Source organism: Triticum aestivum, chromosome 4B (assembly GCF_018294505.1).
Source record: "Triticum aestivum cultivar Chinese Spring chromosome 4B, IWGSC CS RefSeq v2.1, whole genome shotgun sequence".
NCBI classification, from domain to species: domain Eukaryota; kingdom Viridiplantae; phylum Streptophyta; class Magnoliopsida; order Poales; family Poaceae; genus Triticum; species Triticum aestivum.
In genome coordinates this window covers 192,353,852-192,368,229 of record NC_057804.1, presented here as the reverse complement: position 1 = coordinate 192,368,229, position 14,378 = coordinate 192,353,852, and the positions used below count along the sequence as shown (strand labels likewise).

At 53.8% G+C, this 14,378-nt stretch overlaps 1 long non-coding RNA gene across 1 annotated transcript; it reads right to left on the bottom strand.

Moving 5' to 3' along the window:
* Positions 1–425: 425 nt before the first annotated feature.
* LOC123094717 (uncharacterized) lies at positions 426–2,471 on the bottom strand. The gene is made up of 3 exons (XR_006445929.1): positions 1,865–2,471; positions 949–1,194; positions 426–753 (listed from the first exon to the last, which is right to left on the bottom strand). It is a non-coding gene; the product is annotated as an uncharacterized lncRNA (long non-coding RNA).
* Between the last annotated feature and the right edge of the window lie 11,907 nt (positions 2,472–14,378).

Sequence of the window (14,378 nt, the reverse complement as noted above, 5' to 3'; positions counted from 1 at the left end):
TCATTTGCTAATTAATAGCATTGCATGCAATGAACTAACCACTGCATGTCGTGTTTGATAGTCTCAAGTCATTAAAAGCATGCACACCCCACATCTCTTAGAGCATGGTTAATAGCACAGCCTGCTGCTGGCTATAACCCCCTGCCACATCATCTATAAAGCCTTCACACACAGTAAGCTGGCTTATAGGTTGGCTCTAAGACTGACCCTAATAAAGACATGGACATTTAATATTTGCATGTGTATATCACCTGTTGTGATCCAATACAAACAACATCTTTGTGGCCATTTCAATCAGCATATATCTATCATTCATGCCAAGAGAATATACCAAAAGAAACTGATCAATATTCAAGCAGTTTCGATAATTATATATACATATATGCCATTCATGCCAATAGAACAGACCCAGAAAAACTGATTAATAAACAATCAACAAACAGGTGTGCATAGCAGATAGCACCATGACACCACACTTGAACATTGCTTGAGTCTTCCCAAGGAAGCATTAACCAAACATAGAACTAAATAAGACGCCCGGCAAACAAGCCGTTAGTTTTAATCATAACGAACAAACTGATGGCACATAACACCATGACATTGACACTTAAACATCACACCAGTCTTTTTAAGAGAACATTAAGCAAACAAGAGACAATGCAAACAAGCCATTAGTTTTGATCTTGACGATGATAAGTTGGAATTTCAATAGAAAAGAGCGACGAATCCATCTGCATCAATAATCTCCAGCCACTGTATGAAAAAATGGAAACATAGCGGATGGTAAACATTTCCACATGAATGCTAATGATGATGAGATGAAGATAGCATGCTCATGACAGTAAGACTCAGATGCATTAGACTTATATTTCAGCACATGAGAATTTCAGCAGTGATGGTTTGATAAAAAAGTCAAATTTAACTAAGGCAATGGACAATAGGAAATACCTTAGTCAGTTTTGCCAAATAGCTTCTCCCGGAAACACTTCAATGCCAACACGTCCTCACATCTCACATCTTCAGACATCCTAGTTGTGTCTTGCATCATCAACGAGCGGTATGTTTCTAGCATGACTGACTCCTTGTGATCTTTTGCTGCAAGGCATGGAAGCTTCCGAGCCTCAAGATTGTGAAAGGCTTGGCGTGTTGTTAAATAAACCAAGGAACCCACCAGGTGGGTGAGAATCCACTCCCCTGCCAAGACAATACTAGTTGATCAAACAATCGACTTCATATTACAACATGGTTTAATAAATAAAAAAGAAATCACATTTTAGCAAAGAACATTTCTGTAGATAGGAACTATCAGAACATACTGTAGTACAGATCATACAAACACACACAAACTAGTTATCACATTATAATAAGCTAAGTGCTACAATATTCTTACAAACGAATCCTGGAAATCATTATACATAACTGTACACGAAACGTTATTTCCCTTTGCATATTTTAAGATTCCCAGTTATATGAACATTATTTAATTCATTAGAGAAACTTCTGAATGTTCAGAGTTTCAGATAAGATGATACACTTATTTTCTGTTTCTGTCATATCCATTTTTAAATTACAACAGCTGAGCATCATATCAAATACATATGGTTATCCGTAGGTACTAATACTTTATCGATTCATATCATAGAAAAACGCATGCTGCATATCATGTAAATATCTGACAGTTTGACACCAACAAAGACCATCTGAATGTTCAGAGTTCAGATAAGCAGGGAAAGAAATGTAAGCAGGAAAGCATTGCATGACAATACCAACTTACCAGAGATGCATAAACAGGTGAACAAATGTATCAAATAGAAGGCTAGCATGGCAAGACCGAACTAGTAAACAGGGGGGTGGGGGCACATACCATGCTTCTGGAGTCAAATTGTCAATATCCCTGTACCACAAGGGGCCTTGCGTCTGGGGGAGCCAGCATGGTGTAGAGGCCGCCGCTGCCTTTGGTGGGCTGGCGTGGTGGTGGGACAAGGTGAGGTGCCAGCGGCGGGACGAGGTGCAGCGCCGATGGCAGGATTAGCTGTGGCGCCGACGGCCGGACGAGATGATGCATCAACGGCGGAACGAACTGAGGCAGCGACGACGGGGCGAGTGCCGGTGCACCCGTCCTTTTGGACTGCTGAGTGCTGACCATCTCGTTGATGCGGCGCCGCCGGCTGTTCTAGGGTTCGGGAGCGGTGGCGATTTCGGGGAAGCTGGAGGCGATTTGGCGCGCATCAAGCAATTTGGAGTGAGGCAAGGATTGATTTCGCGCGCAGAGCTGGAAGAACAAGCGCACGAGGCAAGGGAGACGCAGGGGATCGAAAGCGGCGGCGCTAGCGCTCGCATCAGGCTGCAAGCGGGCGGAAAGTTCTCGAGTTCTGTGTCTTAGCCCGGCGACTCACGAAGAGCCCGCTCCTTCTCTCTCCTTTCTCCAGCTCAGATTTTTGCTGACGTGGACTTCGTTATAGCCTGCTGAATAGGACTATTGTACTTGCTCATGGGGGAGTAGCTAGTTTTTGGGATCCGACAAACTAAGAAACGGAGAGCGTTACGTCACTCGATCTCGATGGACGGTGCCGATTATAACAAGTCGCCAGCCTCGTAGCCATCGTTACTCTTCCATTAAGTAGCGCGTACGTGTTAATCACTGCACGCCACATGCTTAGGCTATTTAGTCTCGCAAATTAACTAAGGCAGCTAGCGGCCTTCTCGTCAGTCGTCGATCGATGTCCTCCAACGCCTACTCCGGCCCCGGTGATGATGGCGGGACGCCCTACACGGCCGGGGTCGCCGTCGTCGTTAGCGTGCTCTTCGTCATCGCGCTCGTCAGGCTGGCCCGCTACATCCTAGGCCCGCCCAGTGACAGTGAGGCGCAGCAGCAGCCAGCCCAGGGCCGCGGTGACGGCGAGCCTCAGCCAGAGGTAGCCGTGGAGGTGCGGTCGGCGGAGCCGGTGGTGTGCGCGTACCGGAGGGAAGACGGGTGGCGGGAGGCCACATGCCCCGTGTGCTTGTCCGACTTCGCCGACGGCGAGACCGTCAGGGTGCTGCCGGCGTGCATGCACTACTTCCATGCAGCGTGCGTCGGCGAGTGGCTGCGCCGCAACACCACTTGCCCGGTCTGCCGCACCGCGCCACCGCCGCCATCACCAGCAAGGTCTCCGGTCAAGGCCACCTCCACGGCGTGAGGGCAGTCGTTGTGTGTTTGCTTCGAGTGCAAGTAGAGAAACCAGCTTGAAAATTGTCTGTTTGATGAGGATTTCTGAATTCTGACTCGTGATACACCCTGATGCCGAGTATAATGCTACATTCATGGATCATTACGGGGGTTTTACATGGTCATTGTGACTTGGCAGATGGTGATTGGGTCAACAGAGAGGGAGGGCTTCACCCACCTAAAAATCAAGAAGAGGTGTGTGTGTTGGGGGGCCAAGAGAATTGGTTTAGCAATTTCGCCCTAATGCCATTTATCGCTCGCCTCAGTAGAATTCATGGCCAACAAAACAAGGAAGACGAGTAATGCTCCCTCTATAAAGAAATATAACGCTCTTGGGTGCCACACACCCCTATAGGAATATAGCACTAGAAAACATATTAATTTTTTAATGAAATTTTGGGATATGAAACTTGGTTGTCGGGGCTAACCCGGTGTAGGCCGATCTTTCACGATTGGAATGGATTCCCTCGAAGAACACAATGAACAGGGGAAAGAACGGAGAGAAATCATAAGGGGAAACACTCAAGAACAACTTCAGGCTCTTTATCACGGAGAGAGCGGAGATGGCTCCAACGGCTCTCGTACGGAGAGGCGACCCGGGAGGCGATTCCGACGGTGTTAGCGCGGCTGCCCTCAGCGCGGCGGCGGCGGCGGAGCGCTGCTGGACGGCGATGCGCCCAGGTGAGGGGCGCGCGCGGCGGTGCCCTGCGCCGGGCGGGCGGTCTCCGGGCCCTTTCCCCTCGGGTATCCGGTTCTGGGCGCTGTCGGGGGTCGACTCCGACGAAGACGAAGAAGAGGAAGACCAGGTAAGCAGTCATGTGAGTGATGGTAGTTCGCCGGGGCCTCGCGAGGCGTGCTCGGTGGGTGACTTTGTCGCCCGGGCGGAGGAGCTTGGGGGCTCCTTCAAGGCCGGCCGCCGGCGTGCTTTCGCACCTGGTGGCCATAGCGGGCGTCGCCAGGCGGCGCGGATCTGGCGGCCACCCAGGGGCATGGACGCGGGCCCAGAGGGGCGTTCATGTGCTCTGCCGGAGGCGGGGCGGTGTGGCCTGGAGGTGGCGTTGCTGCCCTTGGCCTCGGCGTGCTCGCCGTCGCTGACAGGGGACAACGGCGGCGGCGGCGTCGCCCCTGACAGGGAGCCGCGTGCCCAGCCTAGGGTTGTGTTGGCAACGACGGTTGGGCCTGTTTCTGGGTTGGGCCCGGAGGAATGGCCCAGCCTGCCTCTCCTTGGGCTAAGGGGCCCAGCGGGCGTTTTGATCAACTCCCAGACCGCTAGGGTGAAGGGGTGCGCTCCTGTGGCTGGGCCTGCTGTCCTGGGCCGCTGGCCCCGTGTGCCCCCGTGGTCGGGCCAGGCCCAGTGTAGGGTTGGACGCACGGCTGCCCCCTCCCCTATATAAGTGGATGTGGCTGCCGCGGGGTGCCCTAGATCTCACTCTAGGGTTTCCCGCATCCCACTCGCAAGTGCGGTGCTACGGGCATCTCGCTCGTCGCCGGATCCGCTCCCCCCCCTCCCCCCTCCTCCCCTCGTGTGCTCGTTCGCGACCGCGGTGCGGATGGGATCCCAGCGCGCTGAGAAGCCTCCCATGTCGCCTCCGGCTCCAGCGGCTGAGCGTCAGCGCGAGCTAGATCTGCGGGCGCATGCGCTCTCCAAGAGGCCAGCGGGCCAGGCAGAGGAAGGGAGCTGGGGGCCGCCCCCTCGCTGGTGGCTTGCTGACCAAGAGCGGAAGCTGCAGGAGGAGCGCGAGCGCAAGAAGAAGAAGAAGGAGGAGTGCAGGTGGCGGGGGTTGGAGCAGAAGAAAGAGCTCAAGCGGAAGGAATCCCTCCTCCCTGCCGGCGATGAACGGATCGGGGATCACTTTGCCAAGAAGCGGAAGCAGAAGGGGGGGAGCTCGGTGGAGCCCAAGCGGCCGTCGCTGGCCCTGGCGGCGGGGCCGTCGGCTTCAAAGGGATCGGCAGAGGGGCCCATCCCCGTGGAAGAGACGGACGGGCCCGAATGCTTCAAGTGTGTACCTTCAAGCCGCTCTGTGACGTCTGCCACGAGGAAGGCCATGCTTCGACGCACTGCCCATCACGGGGGCGGCCCTTGATGCTGCAGATAATGGGCAACGCCATCCCCGGCGAGGGTTTCTTCTGCCTTCCGTATGTGGAGTCCAAGGGTGAGGAGGTGCACGCGCAGTTGGTGGCGGACGCGGCCGTCATCTCCGCGGCGCCCGGGCTGCTGCCAGTGTCCATTCTGGAGGCGGAGCTTCCCTACCTCTTCGAGGGGGAGTAGGACTGGCAGGTGACAGCGATCGGTGACAACATGTTCTCGGTCATCTTCCCCAACAAGGCCATGCTGCGGATGGCGACCCGCAGCGGCAAGCTCTTCCTCTCCCTCAACAACATCATGGCGGACATCAAGGAATCGCTTCCGGAGGAGCCCAAGGCCGAGGTGATGCCAGATGTGTGGATCAAGCTATGGGGGTGCGTTCCAAGCATCGCTGGTGGGGCTTGGGCCGGTGCGGATGCGCTTTGCATGTCGCTCTCCGTCCAAGGTGCGCGGCTACGTCCAGCTTTGGTTCAACAGTGAGGGTTACTCCATCAAGATGGAGGCCGAGCCGGCTGATCTGCAGGGTGCAGCGCCTCCTCCTCCTTCACTAGCTAGCTTGGACAAGGGCCTGGATGGAAAGGACAAGGATCGTGACATGAGCACGGGCGATGACTCGATTGATATGGCGTCGTGGGACAAATTAGGTCTCAAGGACAAGGATCCGAAGGCCATCGTCCCAGCAAGGGGGGTGCGACTGACAAGGGCGAGCGGCAGGTTGGAGTGGGTAGCAACGAGATGGCTTTCAACTAGTTCGCTGGGCCCTTGACGACGACAAGGGCGTCTAGGCCTCCTGCGACTTCGGGGGGGGGGGGGGGGGGGGGGGCGCTCGATGCTCTTCTCCTGGGCGGCGGCGGACGCGGGAGGGGTGCGCATGCTCGAGGCGCACTCCCCCCCCATCAGGCCGTGGTGTACAAAGTCGGAGGATCTAGGCGGGCTCCCAAGAAGGTGGCGGGTCGCAAGACTCCCTCAGTGGCGCCGGCGAGCCCCCCATCGGTTGGTGCGGGCGCGCATGCCTTGCTTTGGGCGATGGTGATGGCGCTGGCCTCTCCTGCTGGGAAGGCTAGCAGGACTGCGGCGCCTGTCGTGGTTCTAAGCCTGACAGTAGAGTGGGGGTAGGTATTGAGAGGCAAGGTCCTAGCTATGGAGAGGTTGTAAGCACAAGGGATGTACGAGTTCAGGCCCTTCTCGGAGGAAGTAACAGCCCTACGTCTCGGAGCCCGGAGGCGGTCGAGTGGATTATGAGTATACGAGTTACAAGGTGCCGAACCCTTCTGCCTGTGGAGGGGGGTGGCTTATATAGAGTGCGCCAGGACCCCAGCCAGCCCACGTAGGAGAGGGTTTAAGGTGAGTTAAGTTTGGGGCGTTACTGGTAACGCCCCACATAAAGTGCCTTTACTATCATAAAGTCTACTTGATTACAGGCCGTTGCAGTGCAGAGTGCCTCTTGACCTTCTGGTGGTCGAGTGAGTCTTCGTGGTCGAGTCCTTCAAGTCAGTCGAGTGTGTCCCTCGTTGGTCGACTGGAAGGCGACTTCTTCTAAGGGTGTCCTTGGGTAAGGTACTTAGATCAGGTCCATGACCCTACCCTAGGTACATAACCCCATCATTAGCCCCCGAATGGATTGAGGCTTCGAGTGAGGAAGGAGTTGATGTCGTTTCCGATTAACCTTTGTGCCCTGGTCGTGCGTTGTCCTGGACCAAAGAATCTCTTCGTCGACAGGGAGCAATTTGCCTTCAGTCGACTCGATCCATTCTATTTTTGCGTATCTTTCGGGCTTCGACGATCTCCGAGCGACGGATCGCCGGAAACACCGCGTCTGATAGACTGATTTGTTGTTCGCGGATTCCGCGGGATGCGAAATTTGGGGACGCGCGCGAAGTGGGGCGGACCGCGGCGTTCGGATGGAACGGGGCATAGACGCCTCGATCTCCGCGCCGCCTTTTTCGCCACGTATCCCGTCTGCATAACTGCTCCCAGATATGATTAGATCGACGGGCCCACCTGTCATCCACTCGGAAGGGACCTTATAAATGTGCCCGGTGAGGATTTCTGTGCTGCGCCTCAGCATTCTCTCCCTCTCTCTGCTTCCTTCTTCTCCGCCCAGCGTGCTCGCTCTCGCCCCCGCACCACTTCCCTTCACGCATCTCGCCGGCGACCATGGCCAAGGAGAAGACGGCGGCGCTGGAGCGCGCAAAGAAGGCGTCAGCGTCGGAGAAGGCGAAGGGGAGATCCACCAGCCGCGGAGGGTCCTCGTCCAGATCCCGTCTGCCGAAGGGCTGGGTCCAAGGAGACTGGATCCAGTCGACCATCACAGAGAAGGACCTCCTCGACATGGCCAACGAGGGCTTGATCCCTCACGGAGCTGCGAGGCTTCCGGGGAAGGAGTGGCAGCCTCAGCCAGAAGAGGGTGAGTGTGTGCTTTTGGCCACTCATGTTGATCGTGGGTTTTCCTTGCCGCCGAGTGTTTTCTTCCGTGGCTTCTTGAATTTCTTCGGAGCGCAGCTTCACCACTTTACCCCAAACTCCATTGCCTATCTTGTTGCATTTGTGTCCATGTGTGAGGGTTTCTTGGGCTGTCGACCGCACATGGGTTTGTTCAAACATATATTCACGTGTCACTCTCAAACCGTGAAGAAGGCGAGCCCAGGTGATGAGAGAACCCGAGTCGTCCAAATGTGTGGGGGTCTGGGGATCCTGGTGAGGAATAAGAGCACCTTCCCGCCCATGACTTTTCCCGAGTCCGTCAGAGGCTGGCAGTCGACTTGGTTCTACTGCCAGGTCCAGTCGACGCCAGGGCAGTCGAGTGGACTCCCTCCGTTTACCATGGACCGAGTGAACAAGCCCTCCCCTCTGAAGCTGATTCCGGAGGAGAAAGCTGACGTGAAGATGTTGATGGAGCGCGTGGTGCAGTTGGTTCGGGAGGGAGTGACGGGCATGGACCTCCTGGAGGTCTTCCTCAGGCGTCGCATCCAGCCCCTTCAGTTCCGGAGCCACTGCATGTGGTTGTACTGTGGGACCGAAGACGAGACTAGAGTCCATCCAGAAGCAGTCGACGACGTCACTCTGGAAAGATGGATGGTAGCCGTTACCGGAAACAAGGATAACCCACGCGGAGCCAGAAGGATTCCTCCACTCGACCACAACAGCGACCCAAACAAGGTACACTTGCCCTGCTCTCCACTGCGCTCTTGTCGCATTCATTTCTGTTTACCCTGCCGACTGGTCGACTGATCCTTGTCTGGACATCTGCTAGGCCCTCACCGAGCTGTACTCGATGCCCAATGGGGCACAAGCTTCGACTGAGGAGGGCGAGGCGAGCGGGGGCGAGAGCCAGGAAGAGGAGGAATGGGACTCGGATGTTGCAGAGGATGATGACGACGATGATGATGATGACGGTGATGAAGATGATGTCGAGGACGAGCAGGAAGAGGAGGAGGAGGTCGTACCACCACGCTCAGAAAGGCGGTCGAAGTTTGTCCACGACCCTTCGACCGAACGTGGTAAGGGGGTTGCGACCGCCACTCAGTCGACCAAGCGCCCTCGGACCACCTCTCCGGTGCCGACTAAAAAGGCGCCGAAGCAGCCCAGGGCGGCCTCGTCGAAGCCGATCAAGCTCCTGCCGAAGATGAAGGTGTCCATCCCCACCATATCAGGGTAACCGTGCTGCTCATATTTTCTTATTTTGTGTGAACTTTGTCTATGGTCGACGCTGAAGTTAGTCGACTGATCCTTTGGAGTTGCAGTGCTGCTACTTCTGAAACCTCGGCCCGGGCTGATGACCACGAGATGGAGGACGCAGCAACTTCGAACCCAGGTACTGTATTCTTAACGCTGTTCTTAGTCGACTGACTCGCGATCTCTGATCCTGATCTTTCTCTGTAGCTCCACCCAATACTGTTATCAATCTCCCTGATGATGACGAGGATGAAGAGCCGCTGAAGCGCAGGAGGAGTCGGAAAACGTCCGCCAGTAAGGTGCCTCAGGATGTGACGGCGCCCGAGATTCTGACTGTGGAGGAAGAGAACATCACTCGACACACGGTGTCCTTCGCAGATCCATTGACGAGTGCTCAGCAGCCCTCCCTCTTCACGACGCACCACGTCCCAGAGGACCAAGCCGGCGCAGCGAAGGAGGCGATACGCCAAGCGGGAATCATGATGGAGCAGCTGAAGACCATCCGGGATGCGAGCCAGGCGGCTTATGACGCCAGTTCTGCCCTCCAAAGCAATGTCCAGGTCAGTCGACCGCTGTTTGTTCTGTTGGATATGCTACCAAAAACTTTTCTTTCCGGAATTTATAGTAGTCACCCACTGGGTGTGTCGATTGAACTCCGTGTTAGCGGGGGCACGCTGAGTGCACCCGCTGGGTGTAGTCCCCAAGGCTAAGGTCGACTGCTGGCAGTCGGCCTTAGGCTTTATGATGTCAATTTTTCTGTCAGTCGACTATGTCGACTGGATTTCACAAACCGGTGGGGGCACGCTGAGTGCACCCACTGGGTGTAGTCCCCGAGACTGTGGTCGACTGCTTGCAGTTGATCACAGTCTTAGAGAATACATCTCTTTTTTTTTGAGGTCGACTGGTCGACTTTGTCTTCAACAGGATTAGTGGGGGCACGCTGAGTGCACCCACTGGGTGTAGTCCCCGAGACTACGGTCGAATGCTTGTATTCGGCTGTAGTCTTAGAAACGTGAGTTTTTCCCTTTTTCACTCGGAAGTGAATTATATTTGACATTTAGTCGATTGGTTCTTCGCAGAACTCTTGTGATCTTGTGGCTCGCTACTCAGAGCTGGAACACAAGCATACTCAAGTCGAGCTGAGCTTGAAGCTGGTTCAGGAGAAGCTGACAAAGGCAAAGGAGGAGACCGAAGGTATGTTTGGTGAGACCCTGACGACTGCTTTTCCCCTTGCTTGTTTCAAAATCTGATCTTGCTGTAACTTGCAGGTAAGGTAAGGGAGGCCCAACAGAAGAAAGACCTTGAGCTAGCTGAGAAGATCAAGCTTGCTGACGAGAAGTTAGCTTCAGTCACCAAGCTCGAACAAGACAATACCAATCTGAAAGCTGCTCTTGGGATTGCCAACAAGGAGGTCAGTCGACTGAAAACTGATAAAGCTGCCCTGACCGACCAAGTCGCCAAATTGACTGGGAAGAAAACTGATCTGGAGGCCTTCCTGAGTGGACTTGCCAAGAAGCTGTTTCTTATGCTTGAAGGTAAACCTCTATGCTTGGCAGACATTTCCAATTGTGATTTTTCCATTCGACCATCTCCTTGACTTAGTGATCACCCTTGCAGAATTTTGTCAAAACTTTGAAGAAGAAACTAGCCGGCTGGAGCCAAACCTCGACCCCGTCAATTCTCCGGTGAACGATGAAGTTGCCATGGATGTTCTCCGACTGGAGTCCCGTGTTGCAGCTGTCGTGGACTATCTCGCAAGGCTGAAGGCCGCCACATCTCGCATCGACTCGACGCTTTGGCCTGAGGAGACACTTCAGAATGACCTTGAATCGCTGATGGCCCGGTTGAACACGATCCCTGGTCGAGTGCAGGAATGGAAGAAGTCCTCGGCTCGGTGTGGTGCAGATGTTGCTCTGTGTCTTGCCCGAGTCCACTGTAAGGATGCACGAGAAGAGAAGCTGGCGGCCCTTCGGGTGGCCAATACCAAGAAGCACGACTTCAGGTCCTTTATGGAAACTTTCCTTGCAGCTGCCACTCGGATCGCCGACGGAATTGACCTTGATGAATTCGTTGCTCCTTCCAGCCCTCCACAGGAGGGGTAAAAAACTTCTTCTGGCTCGACGCTTTTAAATTTGCCTCGGTATGCCGAGTGGAATTGTAACCGATAAACCTTAACAGGCTTAACGCCTGAGCACTCTCGGTTCCTTTAGATATCGATTCAAACTTGAATTTGGTGCTTGAATATGATTGCCTTTGGCTCGAAATGTCTTTTGCAGGTTCAAAGCAAGGCGCCTTTACTGCAATCGACTTATTCTTCAGTCCACTTAGGCGAGCACTGGGCTGCAGCTAAGCCCCCGAGTGAGAGGTTTACTCTTCACTCGGCAGGATTTTGATAACTTAGGCGAGTGCTTGGACTGCAGCTAAGCCTCCGAGTGAGAGGGTTGCTCTACACTCGGTAGGATTTTGATAACTTAGGCGAGTGCTTGGACTGCAGCTAAGCCTCCGAGTGAGAGGGTTGCTCTACACTCGGTAGGATTTTGATAACTTAGGCGAGTGCTTGGACTGCAGCTAAGCCTCCGAGTGAGAGGGTTGCTCTACACTCGGTAGGATTTTGATAACTTAGGCGAGTGCTTGGACTGCAGCTAAGCCTCCGAGTGAGAGTTTACTCTTCACTCGGCAGGATTTGATAACTTAGGCGAGTGCTTGGACTGCAGCTAAGCCTCCGAGTGAGAGGTTGCTCTACACTCGGTAGGATTTTGATAACTTAGGCGAGTGCTTGGACTGCAGCTAAGCCTCCGAGTGAGAGGGTTGCTCTACACTCGGTAGGATTTGATAACTTAGGCGAGTGCTTGGACTGCAGCTAAGCCTCCCGAGTGAGAGGGTTGCTCTACACTCGGTAGGATTTTGATAACTTAGGCGAGTGCTTGGACTGCAGCTAAGCCTCCGAGTGAGAGGGTTGCTCTACACTCGGTAGGATTTTGATAACTTAGGCGAGTGCTTGGACTGGCAGCTAAGCCCCCGAGTGAGAGGGTTGCTCTACACTCGGTAGGATTTTGATTACTTAGGCGAAACGGATTCGTAGCTAAGCCTCCGAGTGAGAGGGTTGCTCTTCACTCGGTAGGATTTTTGTAACTTAGGCGAGCACAGGGCTGCAGCTAAGCCTCCGAGTGAGAGGGTTGCTCTTCACTCGGCAGGATTTTTATAACTTAGGCGAGTGCTTGGACTGCAGCTAAGCCTCCGAGTGAGAGGGTTGCTCTTCACTCGGCAGGATTTTTATAACTTAGGCGAGTGCTTGGACTGCAGCTAAGCCCCCGAGTGAAAGGCTGGCTTACCACTCGGTAGGATTTTGATAACTTAGGCGAAACGGATTCGCAGCTAAGCCCCCGAGTGGAAGGCTGGCTTACCACTCGGTAGGATTTTGATAGCTTAGGCGAAACAGATTCGCAGCTAAGCCTCCGAGTGGGAGTCTGGCTCGCCACTCGGTAGGATTTTTACAAACTTAGGCGAAACGGATTCGCAGCTAAGTCACCCACTGAGGGGGAATTTTATTGGACAAAAATAAAAAGCGACAGAAATTATGGAGGGACTATGACACTATTATTTTGAGGCCCATGAACTACAGAAGTACTTTATTGCAACTCATCCGAGTGATAAAACTTAAGTGTAAAATGGGCGGAGTAGCTCCGCGTTCCAAGCTCGGGGCTCGTCGATATTATGTTCGACGTTGTAAAGCCGGTACGCCCCGTTGTGGAGAACCTTGGTGACGATGAAGGGGCCTTCCCAGGAAGGAGCAAGCTTGTGTGGTTTGTGCTGATCCACTCGGAGAACTAAATCTCCTTCCTGGAAGGCTCGACCTCTCACATTTATGGCGTGGAAACGACGCAAATCTTGTTGGTAGACGGTCGACCGGATCAGAGCCATCTCCCTTTCTTCCTCTAAAAGGTCGACTGCGTCTTGCCGCGCTTGTTCAGCCTCTGCTTCGTTGTAGATTTCAACTCGAGGAGCATTGTGGAGAAGATCACTCGGCAAGACTGCTTCAGCTCCGTAGACCAAGAAGAATGGAGTTCTTCCGGTCGACCGATTAGGTGTGGTCCGCAGTCCCCAGAGTACTGAGGGAAGTTCGTCGACCCAAGCTCCAGCCGCGTGTTTGAGATCACGCATCAGTCGAGGCTTCAATCCCTTAAGAATCAGTCCATTAGCTCGCTCTGCTTGTCCATTCGACTGCGGATGGGCGACTGAAGCGTAGTCGACCCGTGTGCCCTGGGAGTTGCAGAAAGCTCTGAATTCCTCTGAGTCAAAGTTCGACCCATTATCCGTAATGATGCTGTGTGGGACTCCATATCTGAATATTAGTTCCCTGATGAAGCTAACAGCAGTACCGGTGTCAAGGCTCTTGATTGGTTTAGCCTCGATCCACTTGGTGAACTTGTCGACTGCCACCAGTACATGCGTGAAGCCACTTCGTCCTGTTCTCAAAGGACCGACCATGTCCAATCCCCATACTGCGAAAGGCCAGACGAGTGGAATGGTCTTCAGAGCCGACGCAGGCTTGTGTGACATATTCGAGTAGAATTGACATCCCTCGCACTTATCCACTATCTCTTTTGCCATCTCATTCGCCTTTGGCCAGTAAAATCCGGCTCGGTATGCTTTGGCCACGATGGTCCGAGAGGACGCATGATGACCACAGGTCCCCGAGTGAATATCATTGAGGATGAGTCGACCTTCTTCTGGTGTTATGCACTTCTGACCAACTCCAGTCGCGCTTTCTCTGTATAATTGTCCTTTGATTACGGTAAAGGCCTTAGATCGACGGACGATCTGTCGAGCCTCTTCCTCATCCTCCGGGAGCTCTTTCCTCAGGATATATGCGACATACGGAATCGTCCAGTCGGGAATGACCACCAAAACCTCCATGATCAAGTCGACCACCGCTGGGACTTCAACTTCAGTCGGATCTGTGGCACTCTTGGGCTGTGGAGTTTCTTCGGTGAAAGGATCTTCTTTGACTGACGGAGTGTGTATATGCTCCAAGAACACACCACTCGGAATGGCTTCTCTCTTGGAACCTATCTTTGCTAGATCATCAGCTGCTTGATTTTTCAGTCGGGGTATATGATGGAGCTCCAACCCCTCGAACTTCTTTTCCAGCTTCCTCACTGCACTGCAGTATCCAGTCATGGCTGGGCTTCTCACGTCCCACTCTTTCATCACCTGATTGACCACTAAATCCGAGTCGCCATAGACCATCAGGCGACGGACGCCGAGTGAAATGGCCATGCGCAACCCATATAAGAGGGCTTCATATTCTGCCTCATTGTTGGAGGAATCAAAGTGAATCTGGAGCACATATCTGAGCTTATCTCCTCTGGGGGAAACCAGGACAACCCCAGCACCGGAACCATTCAA